This window comes from Condylostylus longicornis, unplaced genomic scaffold, assembly GCF_029603195.1.
Source record: "Condylostylus longicornis isolate FDR11 unplaced genomic scaffold, ASM2960319v2 ptg000046l, whole genome shotgun sequence".
Lineage (NCBI taxonomy): Eukaryota > Metazoa > Arthropoda > Insecta > Diptera > Dolichopodidae > Condylostylus > Condylostylus longicornis.
The window spans coordinates 866,099-887,566 of NW_026578015.1; the positions used below are offsets into that span (position 1 = coordinate 866,099).

Genomic DNA, 21,468 nt, shown 5'->3' on the forward strand with positions numbered 1-21,468 from the left:
GTGGTATGATATAAAAAAAAATTTACATAATACAAAATAATTTATGTATGTTAAAGTTAATGACACTTCATTACCAAATGACATTGACAAGTTTTTTTTTTTTTTAATATGTCAATAAATCTAAGATATTATACACGTATGTAAGTAAATATACCTACTTGCGTACACTAATAATTCAAAAATGATTAAAGTTGGGTATTAAATTTAAAAATGTTGTTTAGAAGTAAGCATTCATGTTTGTATTATTTATTGAATACTGTGAGTGTGTAAGCATTTGTAACGCATTGGGTGAAAATCCGCTTTAAATTTCAGTAAGTATGTGTGTATATTGTATGTAATTTGAAACACTCCAAATAAATCATAATTTTATATTAAAGCATAACTTTTTTTTTTTTTTTGTAATCTAATAAAAATTATACGGAAAGGTTATTAATGGTCGTTGACATCGTCTCGTAAATGACCTTGTCCCGAAAATCACGCATAGAAAACAAAGAGAAAAAAAAACAAATATAAAATACAAAATAAAAAAACAACAACAATAATAAAAAGCGATGAGAGAAAAGAAAGAATTAAAAAAAAAAATTTTTTTAGATACGTTTACATTTCGCTTTGTTATCTTCGTTATGCTATAGTGTACGCGCCGCGCCACGCCGCTCTTCCACATATAGAAGAAGAAGAAACGTTAACCAAATCTGTTCAAAGTCACAATTTATGTTGTTGTTTTCATTTTTTCTTTCTGATTTCTATGATATTTTATTGTTATTTATACAAGAAATGAAATTTTTCATCTATCGTGATAAAGTTAGCAACAATTTATAAAAAATTAAGAATTTTATCTACATATAATAAAAATAAAAATATGTTGTATAAGGTGTTTTTGCTATTTAAAAGGTGACAATTGAGTACCGAATAAGTGACTCAAATGAATATTGTTTATTTTTAATTGATTTAATGAAATTTTTCATTGTTGTTATGGAGGTCCAGCTGTAATTATATGAAAATTCAAACACTAATGTAAAAATCAAGAGCTGCCTAACGTTACCTTCTCAGTTTTCTCCTTTCCATTTCTTAGTTTTGCCTCAAAACGTTTCCAGTAAAAAAAAACAATGAGAAATAATGGACTGAAACCATGACAAATACTCCTGCCCACTCCTACGGAAATTTGTCTAAATTAAAACTCTAAAACCAATCTTGATTTTGATTTGAAAAATTTCCAAAAACGCAATTGTCGCTTTCGAAAAATTTGAGAATATTTGCTTAAAGAAACCTACATTATTTATCGTAATTTACCGATTCTTCATTAACTCGTAACAAATTTAACAGCCACAAATTGATCCTGAATACTTAGTTATTCATTCCTAGTTTAACGCTTTGAAATTAATATGTTCAAAGCCATTTTATAACACAATTTTTCACAATATTTAAATTAAAATCTTCCTGTTAAAATTCGCAGCTATCTAGAATATCTACATGCGGAAATCACCGTGTACCCATTGTATACGCTCATACATTGTATTTAAAGAATACAGTTATTTTGTACATAAATTATTTATGTTTGTACGATGCCATCAACATTTTAAAAACTATACACAGAAAGAGAAAAAAAAAATGGAAAAATAAATATTGAAGATGAAGTTTAATGGCATTAGAAAATTTTTTTTTTGCGATTTTTTTTTTTTTATTTTCTTCCTATTTATTTTTTGTTTTCCTTTACTCTTTATTGTGTTATTTTTATATTTTCTTCTATTTTAACGCAAAAAATGGTTAAGAGACGTGCTATTGATCTTTGGGCAAGAATTCATAGTAATATGTTAGAGTTAGGGCTCAGGCAGATATTCAATTTATTGTTTTGCAATTACTGCTTAATTGTAAAATCGTTGCGTGCACATCTATGCAACTAAACTTTTGCGTCAATTCAAATCGATTGCGTTAACTAAAAATTTCAATCAGTTTGCAAAATTTTACAAACTGTTTGATTGCTTAATTACATGCCATCATACGGTTGCATATGTGCACACTTAAATTATAAACCAAAAGAATACAAATAAGCAGTCAAACAGTTGCAAACGTAAAAACTGCATTTCTTTCAGAGTTGTTAATGATATAGGTGAAAATATTCGGTTCGCTTCCAAAAAGTTGACCAAATTCATAAAAGTATTGAGAGACTAGCACTGACTAGACTTTCGTAATGCCATCCAAATTTTTGAATTATATATAACAGTTGCTAAACTAAAATTCGGAGATAATTTGATAATTATCGGGGATAAAGCTCTTGCTAAAATAAAATTATTAGAATTTTATTGTTCAAATACGCCACTGACAATTCAAATAATTCCAAAATAATTTCGTATACTCATATATTTACATACATACTCGTATTTATACTTTCAAATTCAAACTGATGTTTTTTTGATCTTTCCAAAAATAGCTAGTATTAAAGTTCATTTTATTCTAGTCTATTTAAGTTAATTAATTTATACGTGTAGCACTTTCATATTTCTATATATAAATATTAACAAATACAATATTATAAACATATTTTCTACAAATTTATACTTCTATTTCAATATTTATGTGTTTGCCATTAATTTAAGGTCAAAATTGTAATTAATTTCGATTATATTTGAATGAATTTTTTTTGGGATTGTGTAGCTTTTGTTTCTTCTTTTAAATTTAATTTTCTAATTTTTTGTTAATAAATTTTCAGTAAAAAAATTTTAATGAGAAAATTAAGATTATAAATTAGTTTAAAGTACGTAAGTATTGAAAATTTTTTATTTGATATTATATAAGAACGAAATAATGTCAAATTCGGCCGAAAAACTCTTATTTACCGTTTAATACATAAGAAAAGCATAAAACAAGCTAGAGAGACTCTGGTGTAAATCTGGTGTTGCCGAACTACTATAATAAAGGTGTTCCGAAAAATTCTAGCGCGATTGATCGTATCGACCTTTATTATTTTGAAAATAAAATATTAGGATTTTCGTATATGCAATAGAAAATTGATATTATACGTAATTATAGGGTCAGGTTATCCTAAATATTATTTAGATTTTAAATGAATAGTAAGTAAGAAAAAACTAAAAAACGTACACAATTAAATGTCTATATTTGTCCTAAAACTGGAACTATTACAGTTCTGGTATACTGTTCAATTGTAATTCAGAGTAATTTATTTAAACAGGGCGTTAAAACTATTAGGAAATAGTTAAAAACTTATTTGCCCTCTAGAATTCACTACGCAGAAATTGAAATTTTATAAAATAGCGTTACCATAGTAAATTAATTTTTTGACGAATTCAGATTGGCTATAGAAATTCCAAAAGTTAGCTATCTACTTATTTGCTGAAATACTTCTAATAACTTAGGATACTACTAGTAACTTATTTACTGGACAACATTTTACCTCCTAAAAGAGTTTTAAAGAGTTTTAGGGGTTTTGATACAAAATATTCGTTGAATAAACCGACTTATGTCATATTCAGTATTAATTCAATATAAATTAATCAATTTTACTTATATAAAATTGCTTTGCATGAATTGTCACCTTAGAATCTAGATTATGGTAATTTTTTTATTTCTTTAAAAACAAATATTACAAAAAAACCAAATAAAAAAAAAACAAATTGATTCTTTCAAAAATTTTAATCGTATATGACCCTGTTAATTGACCTTTAATTATCTACTCACTTAAATTAATTCTTTCTCACGTAAAATTAAATTTTTAAGTAATGTGCATGTATGTGTGGGTTAGTATAAAAAATGATAAAATTTTTCAACACCAATGACAATTTATCAAAAATTTAATTTTTATTAAGTGCTTAAGTATAGTTTTATAGATTTTCTTTTATCGTAATAAAATAAATGAAAAATTTTTAAAACTGACATTTTTCAACATTAAAAAATAAAATTAATATTAGTTGACACATTAAATTTAGCCGCGAAAACATTTTAAAACGTCAAAAAATTCAAAAACCAACGACTACAAAAAAATTTGAAAATTTACTAGTATTGAAAATGAACGAGCTGTAGGCGGGGCCAGATCTGATATCGCAGGGTCAGGCAACCGTGAGGGAGTTGGACGAGGTATGGTATTGTCAAGGTGATGTTGACAAAACGGCACGTTGGGTTTGCTAACTGGGTTGTGGCTAATCTACTGCACAGATCACGTCAACAAGCCAACCAGCCAAAAGTTTGATAATCAGGGAACAAAGATTTCCATTAAATATCAAAATTCAAAACTTTGGAGAAAGCGTGTTTAAGACATGGCATTCAATACTTACCCTAACAGGGAAGGAGCACAATTGTTCTTTTTTGGGTCGAAATGCATAATCACAATGCATAAACCTGAAACAGACTCTATTCGCCTGCGTAATATGTACCCGATTTTTAATATCTTAATTTAATTTTAAAAGTGGCTGGCTTCATTCAACTTAATAATATTAATATTCTACAATAAAATGCAATAAATAATAAATTAAACATATTTAATAAAAAAAAACTATAAACTACTTGAATTTTTCACCTTAGTTTTTATATTAAATCACGATTTTATAGAAAAATGTTAAATTCTATTTGAAAATGGCCATCAGTAGCTAAGATAAGAACAATATATGTACAGTAGCTGATTTTATTAGAAAATGATTTTGGTTCTTTCAATTTTCAATATTTTAGAAAAAAAAAAATTATGTTTACAGAACTTATCCCCCACATATCTATTTGAAAATTTATGTCTTAAAAACGCAATAAACTCGTAAAATATAATCAAGTAACACCTATCTATAGAATGTTAAGTAGTACACGTATACACCTATGCGCCTTACACAAATTTATGCACAATTCAGCCAATATTTTAGCTTAAAATATTCACAAATAAATTTATTTGTGTTTTATGAAACTGAATGGTTTTTCCTATGTGTTGAACCGTGATGATTATTTTAACCCGTTCATTTCTATTTTACAAATTTGTAATCAAAATGCGAAAATCTTGAATAATTTTTACTTTTTTTTATTATTGTAATTTTATTTATCTACAATTTGTTGGGTGTTGTTGCAGTGTCGTGAAATGCAAGGACAAATTTAAATCATGGTTAATAAATAAAAATGTTATCGAGAATATTGGAAAAAAAAAAATAAAAATTCCTGAATTTTTCATTTTAAAATATTCGAAAAAAAAAAATTTCTATGTACACATAAAATATTATAATATTAATAAATTGTAGAATAAATTCAATTTTATAAGAAAATGTTAAGGAAGAAACAGAATGTAAAATTCTATTAACACCTGATAAGTAGCATTCGCAGTCGCACATTATGATTAGTTGGGTGAAGTCACCAGCGCATTTAAATCGGGCGCTGTAATAACAATTACTTAAAAAAGAAATAAAAATTGCCTTCTTGTTATGAAAACTTTAAGAGAACCAGGTTGGTATTGTATGTTTCGTACTGAAAATTAATTTACCATATACTCAATGGGTCATGTTCAATGGGATATAGTCATAGCTTGACACCATGAAAACAGTAATTCGTCAAAAGAGAAAATAAATATAATTAATTTTTAATTAGTCCCCCAGTGTCAACCTGAGAGCTATTACATTCTTACATTAATTGTGAACCATTTTACCTCATTAATTACCGTATTCCACTCATTAGGTATTCACGAACGCTCACCAAACGACTAAATCTCGAACGCCCGCCAAACTCTCTATTTTCAATTCTTACAGTTTTTTTATAAGAATCAATTATAAAGTTACTTTTGATTAATTTAAGTTGCTGTTAAATGCAAGTACATTCGTATGCAAGCTAATCTCTTCCAAAAATTTTACAGCAAATGCATGTGTGGGACACCTAAGAAGATATGGGTCGATTTTAAGAACTTTAAGGGACTTAAATAGAAGAAACTCCTTGTGATATTTCAAGGGAGAGTAGCTGATTTGATGGCAGTTTACACAGGACATTGAGCGTTGGTTAAGCATACGACTACACAAAATTTTTTTCAAAATCTATCGTAGCTTTCAGAAGTTATACAAATTAAAGGCTTTTACCAGTAGGGTGAATCCAAGGCTTAAATAGGTATTCTGCTATCAGACATTCAATAATGATCTACTGGTCACGTGGTAGGGATAGCATTAGTAAAATGGCACATTAGCGTTTAGTTGAAACCCGACCAAATCGATTAACGTTAGTCAACTACCTTATCTTAAATTATTTTTAATTACAGTTGAAATCTGGTTGTTTACAAGCAAATTTGTCTTTAAGATTTACCGCATAACCATTATTATAAATAATTTCTTTGCTCATTTAACAAACTTTTAGCCTTATATCTGCATAAGGGTATATGCGCAAAACGCTATTACATACTACAAACAACAGTTCAATGGATAGCTTGCTGAGTTATTATTATGGTCAATAAGGTTCTAAAAATTTCTATTTAAAAAAATAGCATTTAAAAAACTTTTATTTCTTTTGTTTAATAACAAAAAAATTCTATTTGGTATTCAAAAGATACAATGTTATAAAAGTTAAACAACAAAATGTTAACCTGCCTTGTGTTGAATAAAAAAAGTAAAGATTTTTGCACAAGAATAGAAAAATAATTGCATTTAAAAGATTTCGAACAAAATGTACAGTAAATACGCTAAATAGTCGCATATTTACATGTAGAAAATGGAGGAAAAGAAATAACAAAAATGCTATTATATAAAAAATTTCTAAATACAATTTTTATGTTAGTAAAATGTTGTTATAATTTTAAGGATTCGATATTATATTCGATCCCAGGGGTTAAATACGAACAAATTATTGACAAATAGAGTTTTTGAATAAAAATCCTACATGCTCTCGACAAATTCCCCGGAACATGCCAAAACTTAACAGAGGAAATGTTTAGCTATCGAAATTTGAAATTCAGCTTTCTAATTTATGCAGAAATCTGCAGCATATTGGAGGCAGAAATCTGTAGCATTAATGACGTTGAGTCATAATAGAATATTTGGTTAGTATGCACTGAGTTGAACTGTATGTCAAGTGCTAAACAAAAATCTGGCCGGCCGCTAATATTTGGTTTTGAAAAAATATACAATATTTGCACGACTCACTTTTAATAAGACGTTGTACAAGTAGTGTTGGGCGATATACTTTTGCGAACAATTGTTAGTTTAAAGCTTATATATTCTTTCAGGCTCATAATATTTCAAATTTAAAATCGAAATTAACTTCCCTTGTCAGTAAAATATTAAAATGGTTCCTCTACTTTCTTTCATAAAACTGCTTTTCAAAATACTGTTTACTCTCTTAGAACACAATCATCTGTCGCACATAGATTGTTACATTTACATGAAAATTTTATATAATTATTTAAAAATATTGCAATGGAGAGCAATGGTATATAGAAAATAAAATTTAAGTAACACGTCTACTTTGTTTGAGTTCCTCAACATTTTTTATGGCAAAAATCCTTGCCAATTTTATGAATTTCATACAAAATACAAAATAGAGTTACATACACTGTAGTATGTTTCATTACAAGTTAACTTACTTAAAAACATTTAAAAAGCATATTGTTGCAAAGAACTGCTTTTTATAAAAATACAACATAAAAGTTAGTACTTATTAAATAAATAATGAAACGCAAATGCTTAAAAGTTAAAAGAAAATGAAAAATTAAAATAAAAACCAAAACGAATGTATATTTGTGTGTGTGCTATTAAATATTGTATATCATAGGACAGGGGTAGTTAATTTTAAACTTATGTGTCACGCAAAAATAGTCATAATTTAATGATCGTTTTGCTCATTTGTCTACTTTCAATATGAATTGTACGATGATTTCATTGACTCCAGCCTATTATAATTCTTTTTCCCCTTGGAAGACCGGGATATACAACATACAAAAATAAATAATAATTATCAATTTAACAATAGTTGATTATATATTAAAAAACACGCCATTTTTTTGTCATTTGCTCATATTCGGCGGGAATATAGCGTCGGTTAAAAAGCAGAAAGCATTAAGTCCGGAAACTGTATTTTGAGTAAAGTCGATTTGAAAAAATCGTAAAATTGTAAAACTAATCAATTAGTTCAATGGGATTGGTCTCTTTAATTTCTGGATTTATAAACTACATTCTGGACTTGCATGATTTTTTGCAACAACAAAGATTATATTATTCCGATTTAATTCATCTATGAAATCCGAATTCTCAAAAAATGCACTTAGTGCTTTCTGCTTTTTAACCGACGATAGATCTTCAACAAAACCTTTGAATAGCACTATAATTTACTTCTGGGTAGGCACTGCATTTTCCAATTGTGCCGGTCTCCTTAAGTGTGATTTGTCGCCACGTGTTAAGGGTTTCACCATCCCACCACCTTTTTCCCTGTAGGTTTCAATCTAATGACTGGATATAGTATTATTCAACCTATACGTAATGTGTGTCCTAGCCATGTCCGCTTTCTTTCGTGATGTTTATAGGCTTCTGACGTAAATAGTCACCCAAAAAGAGCAAGTGCCATTCATATCATATACGTGTTTGACACGTGCAACAAGTACCAAAACATTTTTTTGATTTCTGTCACAATGATTTACTCAATCAATGTTTGATAGCTCTGACATACACTACAATATTATTATGTATTTAAAAAATTTGAAAAAAAAAAAAAAAAAATTATTGAAAAAGATAAAACTATATAGATTAATAATAATAAACGTTAATTTTTTAAAAGGCGTGTTCTTTTTTTTTTTTCTTAAAAATTCAATTCAGAAAGTATTTTGTAAAATGCGCGCACATATAACATTGAAAAAATAATGAAGTAAAAATTCTGAAAAACATAAAATTAAAAAAAATAAAATAAAAATACATTAACTGCATTACAAATAACTGAAATAATAGCAATAACAGCAGCAGCAACAGCAGTAGTAACATAACAATAACACAACATTAAAATGAAAAGAGAAAACATAAATAGTAGCTCATTTCCTTTTGTGAATAAATCAAATACAAAATTTGTTTCATACACATGTCACTAAATATAGTAATAAAATAATATTAAGCAATTAATAATTATTGCATATTTTTAGGATAAAAACAACAATTAAAACTTAATGGCCGAATTCGACAACTAATGTAATTATGTATGAGTTAAGATATGTGTCTGAATATAGTAATAAAATAATATTAAACAATTAATAATTATTGCATATTTTCAGGATGAAAACAACAATTAAAACATAATGGCCGAATTCGACAACTAATGTAATTATGTATGAGTTACTGTATACTTTCTGATAGCAAAAGATTAGACTCGAAAATTGAGGACGAGATTTCGAACAGCAAAAATTTTTTCAAACAGACTTTGAGAAGCTATAACTTTTAATTGATGGACCGCAGAGGGCGGTAAATTTAAAATTTTCTTTTGGAGAAATAAGTTTCTAAGTAAGATATATTTGTAACAATATATTAAATTTGAATTAGACAGACGATTTCAATTAGAACGGACGGACAGAGTAATATTAATAACCAAAAAATTTTTTTTTCTAATTTTCTTGAAAATGTAAGCTAAAAATTAACTTAGTATAAGCTAACAATGAAAAGGTAAAGAAATTAAATATTAATAAGTGTATTTCAGGTGAATATTTTAATAACTCTTTAATAACTGACTTGTTTTGATTGGGGCGTTTACCTCAAATGGAATGTCGAATATTTTAAGACTACATAATAAGTAAGAAATAAAAAAGAATTGATTTTTTTTTTATGTAATTTTTTTTTTTTTTTTTTAATTACAGACTTTAAAGTTAAATTATTTAAAGAATTTTTAAAATTTTTTAATTTTTGATTTTTTTTTTTTAGATTTTTTTCAACTCTTTAATTGAGAACTTGCATAATAAAATTTTTAAATACTCTGTAACCTGTTAGAAGAAAAAATATTTTTTGAAACTGAATTGTGTTTAAGGAATGCATTCGATCTTAAAATGCTTATATAGAGATTAAGAAAGACAATATTAAAATATTTGTGATCTTTTGTTTTGATTCTATGTATTTATGATATTTAAGATTTAAATATTTCTTAATTGTTTGATTTAAGTCACGAATACTCTGAATGTTTTTAGAAAAATTTGGATTAATAAATTTTAATTATGCTTGTATAGGATTATATAGGTAATAGAAATTTCAAATGAACATGATTTAATTTCGAAAAGCATGCATTAAATAAAGAGTCGCGGTGAAAAATCTTCAACACTACTTATATTCGAATAATAAGCTACCCAATTAATCAGATAAGTTCAGTTGTTCTTTATATTTTTCTAATAACTCAAAAATATTATTGAGAATTGAGTGGAATAAAAATTTATCTTTTTACGTTGAATTCACCTTCAAAACTACTGAAAATTCAGGAAATTTGATCTCGTTTTTGCAGATTTTAATCCAAGAAAGGCAAATTTTGAGATTTAAGAGAATAAAATTCTTAAGTGACTCAAAATTTATTGAAAATTAAAAAATTCTAATTTAAAATTTGTGATAAATCAAATTTTACATAATTTTAAAGACGGGCGTCTAATTCCAAAACTTATTATACTTTACATAATTAATTACTGCTTTAACTTAATCTATTCTTTTCGTTTTCAATGTCCTCTTAAATATATAAGTATTTAATTAATAAAGACTTGATTTAAAATTATAATTTTTTAACAAGTTATTTAAATTATTTAAATAAACATGATTGTAAAAAAAAACAAGTTTATTTAACCTAAATGTTGAAATTTGAAAAAAAAAAAAAATATATTAATTATTATTTAATTATAAATTTTATAATAAAATAAATTCAGAATATTAAGGTAGGTAATGGTATATATAGGTAGTTATATACAGTGCAGCACGCTTAAGTGTTATACTCGGATGAATGCAAAACTCGCCTAAAATTTTTAATTCTCATGTACTATTCGTACATTTAAATATGTAATTCTTATAAATTAGCTCGGGTAAATGCAATATGCATAAGTATCACAAGTGAACAAAAATTTCAACATCAAAAATTTTATTTTAAATATAAATTTTTACTCGTTTAAGTGTGAAACTTTTTATTTTGACAAATATATTTTTGACATTTTTTTTTTCACAAAATTACAATTATGCTTTTTCTTATTAAATGTAAGCATTTTATTCAGCAAAATATCATAAAACTAAATTAGTAATCTAAGTTTTTGTAGTTATGTTGAAATTTTCTACTTTTCGCAATTTTTTACTTGAGAATATTTTTGAGCTGTCAAATTACAAGATCCGTTCTGCTGATTCAATACCAAATTCTAAATTTGTACCCATAAGTGCAAATGACCCGTACTTAAGAGCATAAATTAAAAAACTCCCGAGAGTGTTCACTCATCGGTGCTCTACTGTATATACAATATAAATATAAAAATTATTTTAAATTTAAAGTAGACAACAACAATGAATTCTTCTTAATATAAGTAAGTACTAGTTTTAGCGCGAACTAAATATATCAATTAATTTTAAATTGTTTGTCCTTGTGATGTCAAAATTTTTGCTTATTAATAATAATGTATATATATATATATATATATATATATATACAAGTATATATACTATAAATAAATATGAAAGACGGTAATAAATAAAAAAATTAAAAAAAAAAAGGAATAGAATAAATTTTTTACCTTATTTCTTTTTTATTATTAAGTATTTAAATGTTGGTATTAAGTAGCACAAAAACTGATCATAAATTTAAATCCAATGAGATCAGCTCTTTTAATATTTTATACTTATTTATTATAATGAAGATTTATAAAAATTCAAAATTATTGTTATAACTATTATTAATCACAATTTAACGATTATAATTTTATAATTTTTCTTATTTTTTAAGAAATTATTTTTTTAATAATCAATAAAATTTTTATTATTAACTACTGTTCATGTACAATTGTACTGTTAAATGTATATATATATATATATATATATATATATATATATATATATATATGTATATATATATACATATATACTTATATATATGAAAATTATATATATATATATATACATATATATATGAAAATTACATTAATTTAGTAATTTGATTTATTATTATTAACTACTCGTATAAGTAGTAAATTTTTAATAGTCTTATTGTAAAATTAATTAAAATATAATTTACTTCAAAAATAATTAAAATCTTATCATATATAATAAAAATTTAGTAAATTATTGTAGATGGTAAAAAGAAAATGAAGAATAGCCGGACGATTAATTGTAATTTTTAAAGTTCATTAGCTAAATATACTCGTATATGCCTATAGAAATCTATATTTACAGCTATTGATTCAATTATTTTTCAATATAACATCTATCTATTACTTAGAAACATAATAAGATTAATGAATTAAAATAAAAATTCTTAAAACCTAATTCAATAAAAAATAAAATTAAAATAAAAAAATTGCATACTGTTAGGAGTATTTTAGGGATTTTAGCTTATTTCTAGAATTTTTACCTCAACAATTCTTCAAAACTATTATAATTACTTAAATTAATTAATTAATTGAAAAATAAATTTAATCACATTAAATTAAGAAACTTTAACGCACACACACACGTAACTATTTCGTACGTTTTAAATAATATTTTATAATAAACGCCTAAAAACCCTCAATTTTACAATAAAACTATTAATTTGTATTAATTATTATTTCTGATATAAATTTAATTTTTATTGACTTTCAAATTTAAAATACACCACTGATTTATACTCAATTATTATAAAATAAAATTTATACTACGTTATATTATACTATGTACGTATATGTATGTATATTCGCATACGTTTATTATATTATACAGATTCAATTATATTATACAGATATGATATTCTTTTATAACACAAATCAGAATTTTTATATGCGATACAGGTATATTATTTAAAATTAACACTTATACAACATTCGTAATATTATTATACAATATAATATTATAATCGATTAATTGATATACGTATGTACAAACATAAAAATATAAGCTCATTATGTATAAATAATATAATGCATACACATAATTCAGGACCCAGGTGTTCAATGTACATATAAAAACAAAAAAAAAAAAAACATAAAATATAAAAACGCAACCTTTCTTAACTTTAAATATAAAAAAAACAAAACAAAAAAAAAATGAGAAAACAACAATTGAAGACAAATAGAGGGAGAGAACCGAAGGTCGTACAATTTAATTGAGTATTTCAAAACTCTTTTTCCCAATATATGTATTATTTTGAATTTCAATGTAGCTTAATATTTTACAATATACTTTATATACATATGACTGAATATAATAAACAAACACACACATATACATAATATTATATTTGGTGAAGCGATCAGTGTTTGATCAAATGTATAAAGAAATTCAGTGTAATTTTTCTCTCTCTCTCTCTCTCTGATTTTAAAATACTGCTTTCATGAGACTTTTTCTACGACTTAAATTTTTATGCTATGTGTGTTTTGTGTTGTGTGGTGTGCATGACAGTATAAGAATATTAATTAATAATATACCATTTGTTGCTTTGTTATAAAGAACGTCGAAAAAAATATCAATTAATTTACCGTTTTAAAATTAATATTAACAACGATTGTATTAAGATTACACAAACACAACTAATATGTTATAACCTTTATAACTCAATGGACTTACATTTATACATACGTAATTTGTGTTTGCACTTCGAAATCATGATTATTTAGCAATATTTTATTACAATAAAAATTCATTTTTAAAATACACCTTTGAAATTATATTCACACTCATTCAATATTAATTATTAAAAATTGTTTGAAAAATTATTGTGGTTGTGGTTTAAAACATTTATTCTTATTTTATGTTTTGCGGTTTTTTTTTTTTTGCGCGTTCTTATAACATAAAAAATATTATGTTAAAATAGAATTGATTATGTGTAGTAAAGAAGAGAAACAAAAAAACAAATGAAACAATAAAACTAAATCAGAAAATTTGGCAACAAAGCTTTTTTAATGTTATACACGTAATGTTATACACGACACATAAAATGCATAGAACACATAAGCGCAATTAAATTTTAAAACTGGTATACATACTTAGTAGAGTAAAACAAAAATAATTATAATAAGTAATAAATGTACATAATTTTAAAATAAGAGTAAATATTTTGTAATATTTACTCAAAAATGAGTGGGTTACATACAATTGTTATTGTTATAAATATTTATTCTCAATAATATTAACTACTGACACGCGCCAACTTCTTCGTTAAATATAAGAAAAATTAAATTTTTCGCAACATTTTATAAAATGTTTATATTATTTGTGGATCACTGTAGACTTGTGGTTGTGTCATTTTGTGTAGAAATATTTTCATTTTATTATACACATATTTTTATTTTTCTCTGTTCTCTTTAAAAATTATTCACATTTTGCATTTATTCTAGCTTAAACTTAAAGGTAAAAGGCAAATCAACACAATAAAAACAAAAACATAAAATCAAAAAAAAAAACAAAATTTATACACCGTCCGCTTTAAAAATTTTTCAACCTTTTCGAATAAAGTGAACTAATCAAGAGACGATCGAAAACTAAAACTTTATTTTCCAAGAGAAAAAAAGAAGCAAAAAAAAAAACATTAAGAAAACTTTTAAAAAATTAACAAAAGAAGTGAAAAATTTTCAAAAGAATAATAACAATTTTCTTGAATGTTGCTGTTGATTTTGAAGTTTCTTGTACTCAACTCAACTTTACATTAGGAGAGAAATAAATATGGAGAATAACAAAATAATAGAAAAATAATATTTGACAATATTTGTTTTTGTATTCTCCTGTTGCTTTTGTTTTGTATTTTGTTCCTTCTTAAGACTTAGTAGATAGAAGAGCCTTGATTTGATTATTTTATACTCTAACAGTTGTTGCTTGCATTTTCAACTTACCTGGAAATTAGAAGAAAATAACGCAAAAGGTGAAATACAAATAAACATTTAGAGTGTTGGAGTTTTGAGTGTTATTCACATACAAGCCATTTTAAGAATTACTGAACCATAATTCTCACCTATTTTGTAAGAAAATCAACAAAAATTAACAGTTCAGTGGTTAAAAGAATTAATAATGAAGTAAGTATGTACGTATGTACATATGTAAAATAAAACTTGATTTTGCAAATATATCTAAAAGGAAAAGGTTTTTTGAAAAAGTATTAACCTTCATCGGCTCGCAATTGCGACGAAAATTTGTGAAAATTTTAAAAAACCCAAAATTCTAATAACTGTTAAATATCTGCCATTTGCAAATTTTAATTTTGATTCTAAGATTTCTAAAAATTTAGGAACATAAGAATTTAAAGTGTGCAACTGAAAATATAAATAAAAACTTTTAAGTAATATACATACAATAAAATAACTTTATATAAAATTAAATTACATACAACCATAAAAATAGTACCGCGCGTGTATGGCCCCAAAAAATATGCAATTTTTTTTTATTTATTTTTAATCTGAATTTTTATTTGCCAAAGAATTTATATGCAAAATGAAAACAAATTTTTTTAATTATCAAGTTAGAACAACTCCATTCTTCAATTAACAATATGTGTAAATTAAATTGTAATTATGTGTACAAATATGCATTAAGAAATATAATAAAAATAAATTTTTATACTAGAACTAAAAACTGGTATAATTATAACCACAAATATTAATTTGTTTTTGCGGTATTACGTTGCGTACAATTCTTGTTCAATTCTTGAGCATTTTTGAGCGCCATGTTTCAATAATTTGATTTTTAAGTCCGATTTAATTTAGACCATATACTTAAGTACAATATTAAGCTCGGTTTAATTACTCGGTTCTGTAAGCTAACTAATATCTAGACTGTATATTTTGGTTAAAAATTAATTAAATCAAATGAGTAATATTCATTATTATTATATTATTGTATATAACATTTATCTTAAAGTATACTATAAAAATTAAAGTATACAATTTATCTGGTAATAAATTCGATTTTATTTCAAATACATATGAAAATTAAAATATAATTAAAATTCTAGATAAATAATTAATTATTAAAGATGATAAATAAGTTATAGAGGTATTGGCAAATAGTATAAAACATTTAGCATGTATCTTGTTAAAAGTATAACAATAAGGAATAAAATTAAATACGTATATAGTCTACAACAAAGGAGATCAGATCCAATATAAAATTTGTTGGTTTTTTCTTTATACTTTTTCTTAATGATCAAAAAGGTATAAAAATTTGCGGTTTTCTTTTTTCTTAAAATGAATATGAGTCATCAACAAATCAGTCAACCATATACATATGGATATATATGTACATAAATGATATATGTATTGGGTTCCTTTTTTTCTTAATATTTTTAATATACATAAATTATATAATATAATATACTTATATATACAAGTGTACATAATATGTACATTTAAAAAAAAAAGTGCTCAAGAAAACGAGTTATAAATTTTCTCTTGTTATTTTAATAGTATAACTTCTCTTATACTTTCATAATATAACAAAACAATGGTGTATACCTTTGAAGAGTTAGTGATATATATATGTGGGTATATTTAACTGTTTTGTTCCTTGATTAATTTTAAAAGAAACCAAAAATCATTTTAATCTTGATTGATTTTTAAATACAAATTTATTTCCTTAAATTAAATAAAATAAAAAATTGTTATACAAAAAATTATTATTGTTCAGCAATAGAAATGAAAAACAAACACATTAGAATTAACACTTAATTTAATTATAAAAAAAAAATGGTTGAATAAAGGTGATAATATATATAGGGGTAATTAACTGTGGTTTATTAATAGACATTGTTATACTCAGCGCAAATATCAATTAATATTTTGAGCCTAATATTTAATTAATTTAGATAAGATAATTTTTTTATTGAAATCAATGAATTTCATCTAAAAATTTAAACCCTACCGAGGTGTTAATTTAATTTATTCATAAACTATACAAAATACAATACTGAATATTTATACTGAATGTGATTCAACTTGTCTAATTATCATAAATAACACTCATGTTTCAAATTTAATAAAATATTTTGTTCCCATCGAATCCGTTACAGTATATATCCTCTTGCCAGTGTTTTAGGTTTTTCTTGCAAACTACAATCTATTCAATACCATAAATAATTGACATACCCATTCCTAATAATTACGTGCAATACAGATATTTAGACTCGTACAAGAGTAAAAAGAGTAAGCAAGCACAGAAAGCAGAAAATACTTTGGAAATGAAAAATTAAGTAGATTTCAGTAGTTGTACCAGCAAATTTAATTTATTATTAATAATTATTTACATTATCAAGGATCACAACCAATATTATTATCAACTATCAAGTTGAATAACCATGCTATACCGAGATTCAGTTTCATGCAAGTGTAGGAAAAGTAAAGAGAGGAGAAAGTACTAGGAATTGGAGAACTAGATAGGTATACATGCTTTTTAAGTACATGTAATATACATTTTCATTATCATGGTTCACAACCATACTATTATCACATATCAAGGTTAATAGCCATTATTTTATTGGAAATTTGTTTTAGTTATACTTGATTACATTTTAATATTCAAGAAATTTTTTAACTTTTTGCATAAATATTTAAAAGTAAATTAAATTTTAATTACGAAAAATTGCAAAAAATCAAATGCCAATCCAATTTTGTGTTCAAAAATTGAATACCATCTTCATCCTCTATGATATTTTGAGTCACACATAAACATTTTTGTTTCAAAATCCAAATAGTCAAAAAATTATTATTATTAATTATTATTGCAAACTATTTTCTCGCTTTTGTCTCATCGTACAAATTTATTTTCATTTCAATACAGTGCCATTCTTCATATTTTTATAATCACACAGCAAGCAAGCAAAAAAAAAACAAAAAAAAAATAGAAAAAAGAAAGCGTATCCGGAAATGACATTTATTTGAGACATCTATTTCATCCTTATTTAAATATAGCACGTACAATATGTAACTTTAGTCATGGCATGACTCTATTTTCATGAATTTATACAGAAAATCTTCAGTGAAATTGCCATTGAAAACAAAATTTTTGTGTGTTTATAAATTTTTTTTTACATATCTACTTAATAAATTTAAAATTATGAGTGTATATTTTTTTCTAATTTTATTCTCAATTAGTTTTCTGGAAAATCTAAAATATTGTGTCCGAAATATAACAATAAGTTTGTATTTGTGTGTACACAAAATTCTATTTTGGAACAAAATTAATGATTTTTTTTTTTCAAAATTCATTTGAATTAATGATCAATTTAAAAAGTTTATTTATTTTCTAATATAATTAGAGTAAATTTAAAATTTTTGTAACTCATCATCATATCATCTACGTATACACGTACGTACCGTACGTATAGTCAGTCTCCTTGTGTATTACAATAAAGAAATTTAATATTTTTCAAATTTTCTTTTAATTTAATGACGATTCATAAAAATTTGAAAATTAAGATAGCATAATAAAATTTATTTTTTATATTCATAAATATATATAGGACAGGCATTCATAAAAATTTATGTTAGTGATGTGTCGTTTGTCACAAAAATTGAAGTAAATTTACTACATTTTCATTTGTTAAAAATTTTCTCATATGAATTTAGGGGATGAACATCTTTTATGTAAAATTCGTACCAGAACTAAACTATTTTAATTCAGTAATATTACCTACAACTTGGAAGGTGTAAGAAAAAATAATGAATTTTTTTATCAAAAAATTCGGAGTATGTTCGAAATACTCAATTCAAGTTTATGTAAGCTTATATCGCACCATTAAATTTTCGTAATTTAAGAATTTTCTTAAAAACAGCCTTAAATTATGCAATTAACATATGTCATGCAGTAGATTTTCTTAAAATCAAATTATGTACGTTCATATTTCAAGAATTTCGCTTTTAATTGAAGTTCGAATTATAGAAATTTTATAAATTGTTTAAAATAAACAAAACTGTTCGAAAAAATTCGCTCCAAAGATTCACTGCAAGAGTTTCGAATAAGTGTTGTTTGGTTACAAGTGTTAAAATCATATTTTATTTATGTGTCAATTTATAATTGAGCACTAAAATTTTTTTCTTCATCTATTCGCCAATATTACATATTTCTAATTTTTCCGACATAAACGGTAACACTATAATAATACTAAAATACTATTATACAATATCGAGATAATAAAAATGATGTTGTATATTATATATATGAATTCTGAGAAACAGACAATATTTAAAAGGCGGTCAAACATAAGTCACGTAAATTTTTTTTTTTTTTTACCCTACCGTTTTATTGTTTTTCTTATTTAATTTTGTACGTATATATATTCAATTAGGAAATCAAAACAGAAATAAAATCATTTTTACAAAATGAAGTACAAAAAGAACAAAAAATAAAAAAAAAAAAGACCAAGGCCACCACAATAATTTTGTAAATGACTCATTTACATTTTTTTTTTATTCAAAAAAAAAAATACTTAATACACACAGAGGAAGGAGAGAGGAATACACGAACTTTTGAGATTTGATCTTCTTTTTTTTTTGTGTCTACAAATCTCCACTACTAGTAAGAAGTGTGTTCGATGATAAGAAAAAGGCAAAATTCAACAAAACACATAAAACAAACAAAATATAAAATTATTCATCAAAATTTGAAGGTAAAATAAATAACAGAGAAGTCATCGAAAATAAGAAGAACAATAGGAAAAATATAAAGGAGCTCTATAAAAGAGTAAAAATATGACACTTATTATTGGTTTTATATTGTATTGTAACATTTAAACAAAAGCAACGATTCGTAGCTTTCCGTTTTAAATCGTGTAATGTGTAAAAATGAATAAAAGGCAGGTAATAAAATGGTAAATTCACAATACAGAAAAGACCTATTGCATCACAAAGTTAAGTAATTGGAAAAGTTTTTTTTTTAACCCTCAGTAAACTGACGGTATTTTAAAGAAACCTTAATTTTTGTATTTTTTTTATCATAAAAGTTCGAACTTGTCAAAGTTTTGTGGCAACATTTTTACTTCGAATTATGAGGTTCTCTCCACAAACGATATACGTACATGATTTTAATTTGCGTTTTTTATTCCGTTAGTTAAACGGTTAAATATAAAATTTAATATGTATAATATTTTTGTGATTATGTGATTTAAAGATGATCGAATCGATTGCATGTAAACAATAAATGATAATTATGACTCTTGCTATAATTTTGGAAAACTGCAATTCGGTGAACAATTAATTAAAAGTTCGTTCATATCTCCGTTTGTTCAGTTAATAGAGTACCCACTTAGAAAGTAATACATTTCTGCTTTGACTCGTTCCTTTGTTTACGTCATCAATCTGTTCTGCAGATGTATGAAGGAATTTTTATCATTTATTTCTATAATTACATGTTGTTATTATTAATTTTTTGTATACTTGACGTACAATGAAGTTATAAAGCAAATTAGCTTATTGTTTACTACGATTTTATTTTGAAAAATTAGTTTCGTTGACAGTAAAGGGTTAAATTTTTGGAACAAGTGTATAATAGAAAACTAAGGTGCCCTGTAAGTAATTCATTTTCAACTTATCAATGATCAAATTTAATTAGAGAAGTTCTTGGAATTTAAAAAAAAAGAAATTTTTATAGGAACATATTAAATTTATTCAATTTTTACCAAATATTCTACAAGTATCACAATATTTTCATTCTTAATTAAATAATTTTTAAAATAAAAAATTATAAAAACAATTAAAAATTAAAATCTTCATAACTAAATTTGAAATTCAATAACTAAATCAATAAAACCTGAAATAAGAAATTTTAAGACAAAAAAAAAGAAATTAAAAACAAGTTCAAACAACCGAACATTTTTCTCAAATATTTTGAGTACATTAGAGTACAAAAAAGTTCAATTACCCTAACGACCTTGCATTGAATCTTTTTGACCAAAAAAAAAAGAGCAAAAATTAATAAAATACCAACAACAATGTAATAAATGTAAGAGTCCCTTACATGCCCATTGTATCAAATTTACAAGAAAATCATTTTTTTTCTTAATTTCAATGTGAAAAACTACACCACCGTAAACCGAATATGATCGTACAATTCATTCTATATTAAATTTCTAAAATGCGAGGAAGAGAGAAAAAGAAGAAAAACATATGAAGAAGAATAAGACAAGACAAACTCGTATAAAGAGAGAAAAAAAAATAAAAATAAAAAGCGCCATCCTCAATTTCTTGTCCACCTTTTCTTTCAAGTTTATTTTTTTTTTGTTTTTATTTTCATTTTCTTACCTGTTTTTCTCTTTCTCTTCTTTCTCTTATTTTTTGTTTATTTTGTACATTTTGTTTTTTTTATTTTCAAAATATGTACTTTGCTCTTCTCGTCAGTCTTATGTGTTCTTTCTTTG

General features: G+C 24.5%; 1 protein-coding gene across 2 annotated transcripts in view; it reads right to left on the minus strand.

The window, feature by feature from the left end:
* LOC129610653 (nuclear hormone receptor FTZ-F1 beta-like) overlaps positions 1-21,468 on the minus strand; it is a 56,487-nt gene that overhangs the window by 25,322 nt on the left and 9,697 nt on the right. The window contains exon 1 of one of the 2 annotated variants that reach the window (XM_055523289.1): positions 11,675-11,776. The exons of the other annotated variant lie outside the window; for it this stretch is intronic. The gene's annotated coding sequence lies outside the window, so the exon portion shown is untranslated. Of the gene's footprint in view, positions 1-11,674; positions 11,777-21,468 lie in introns of those variants that run through there. 2 annotated transcript variants of the gene reach the window in all.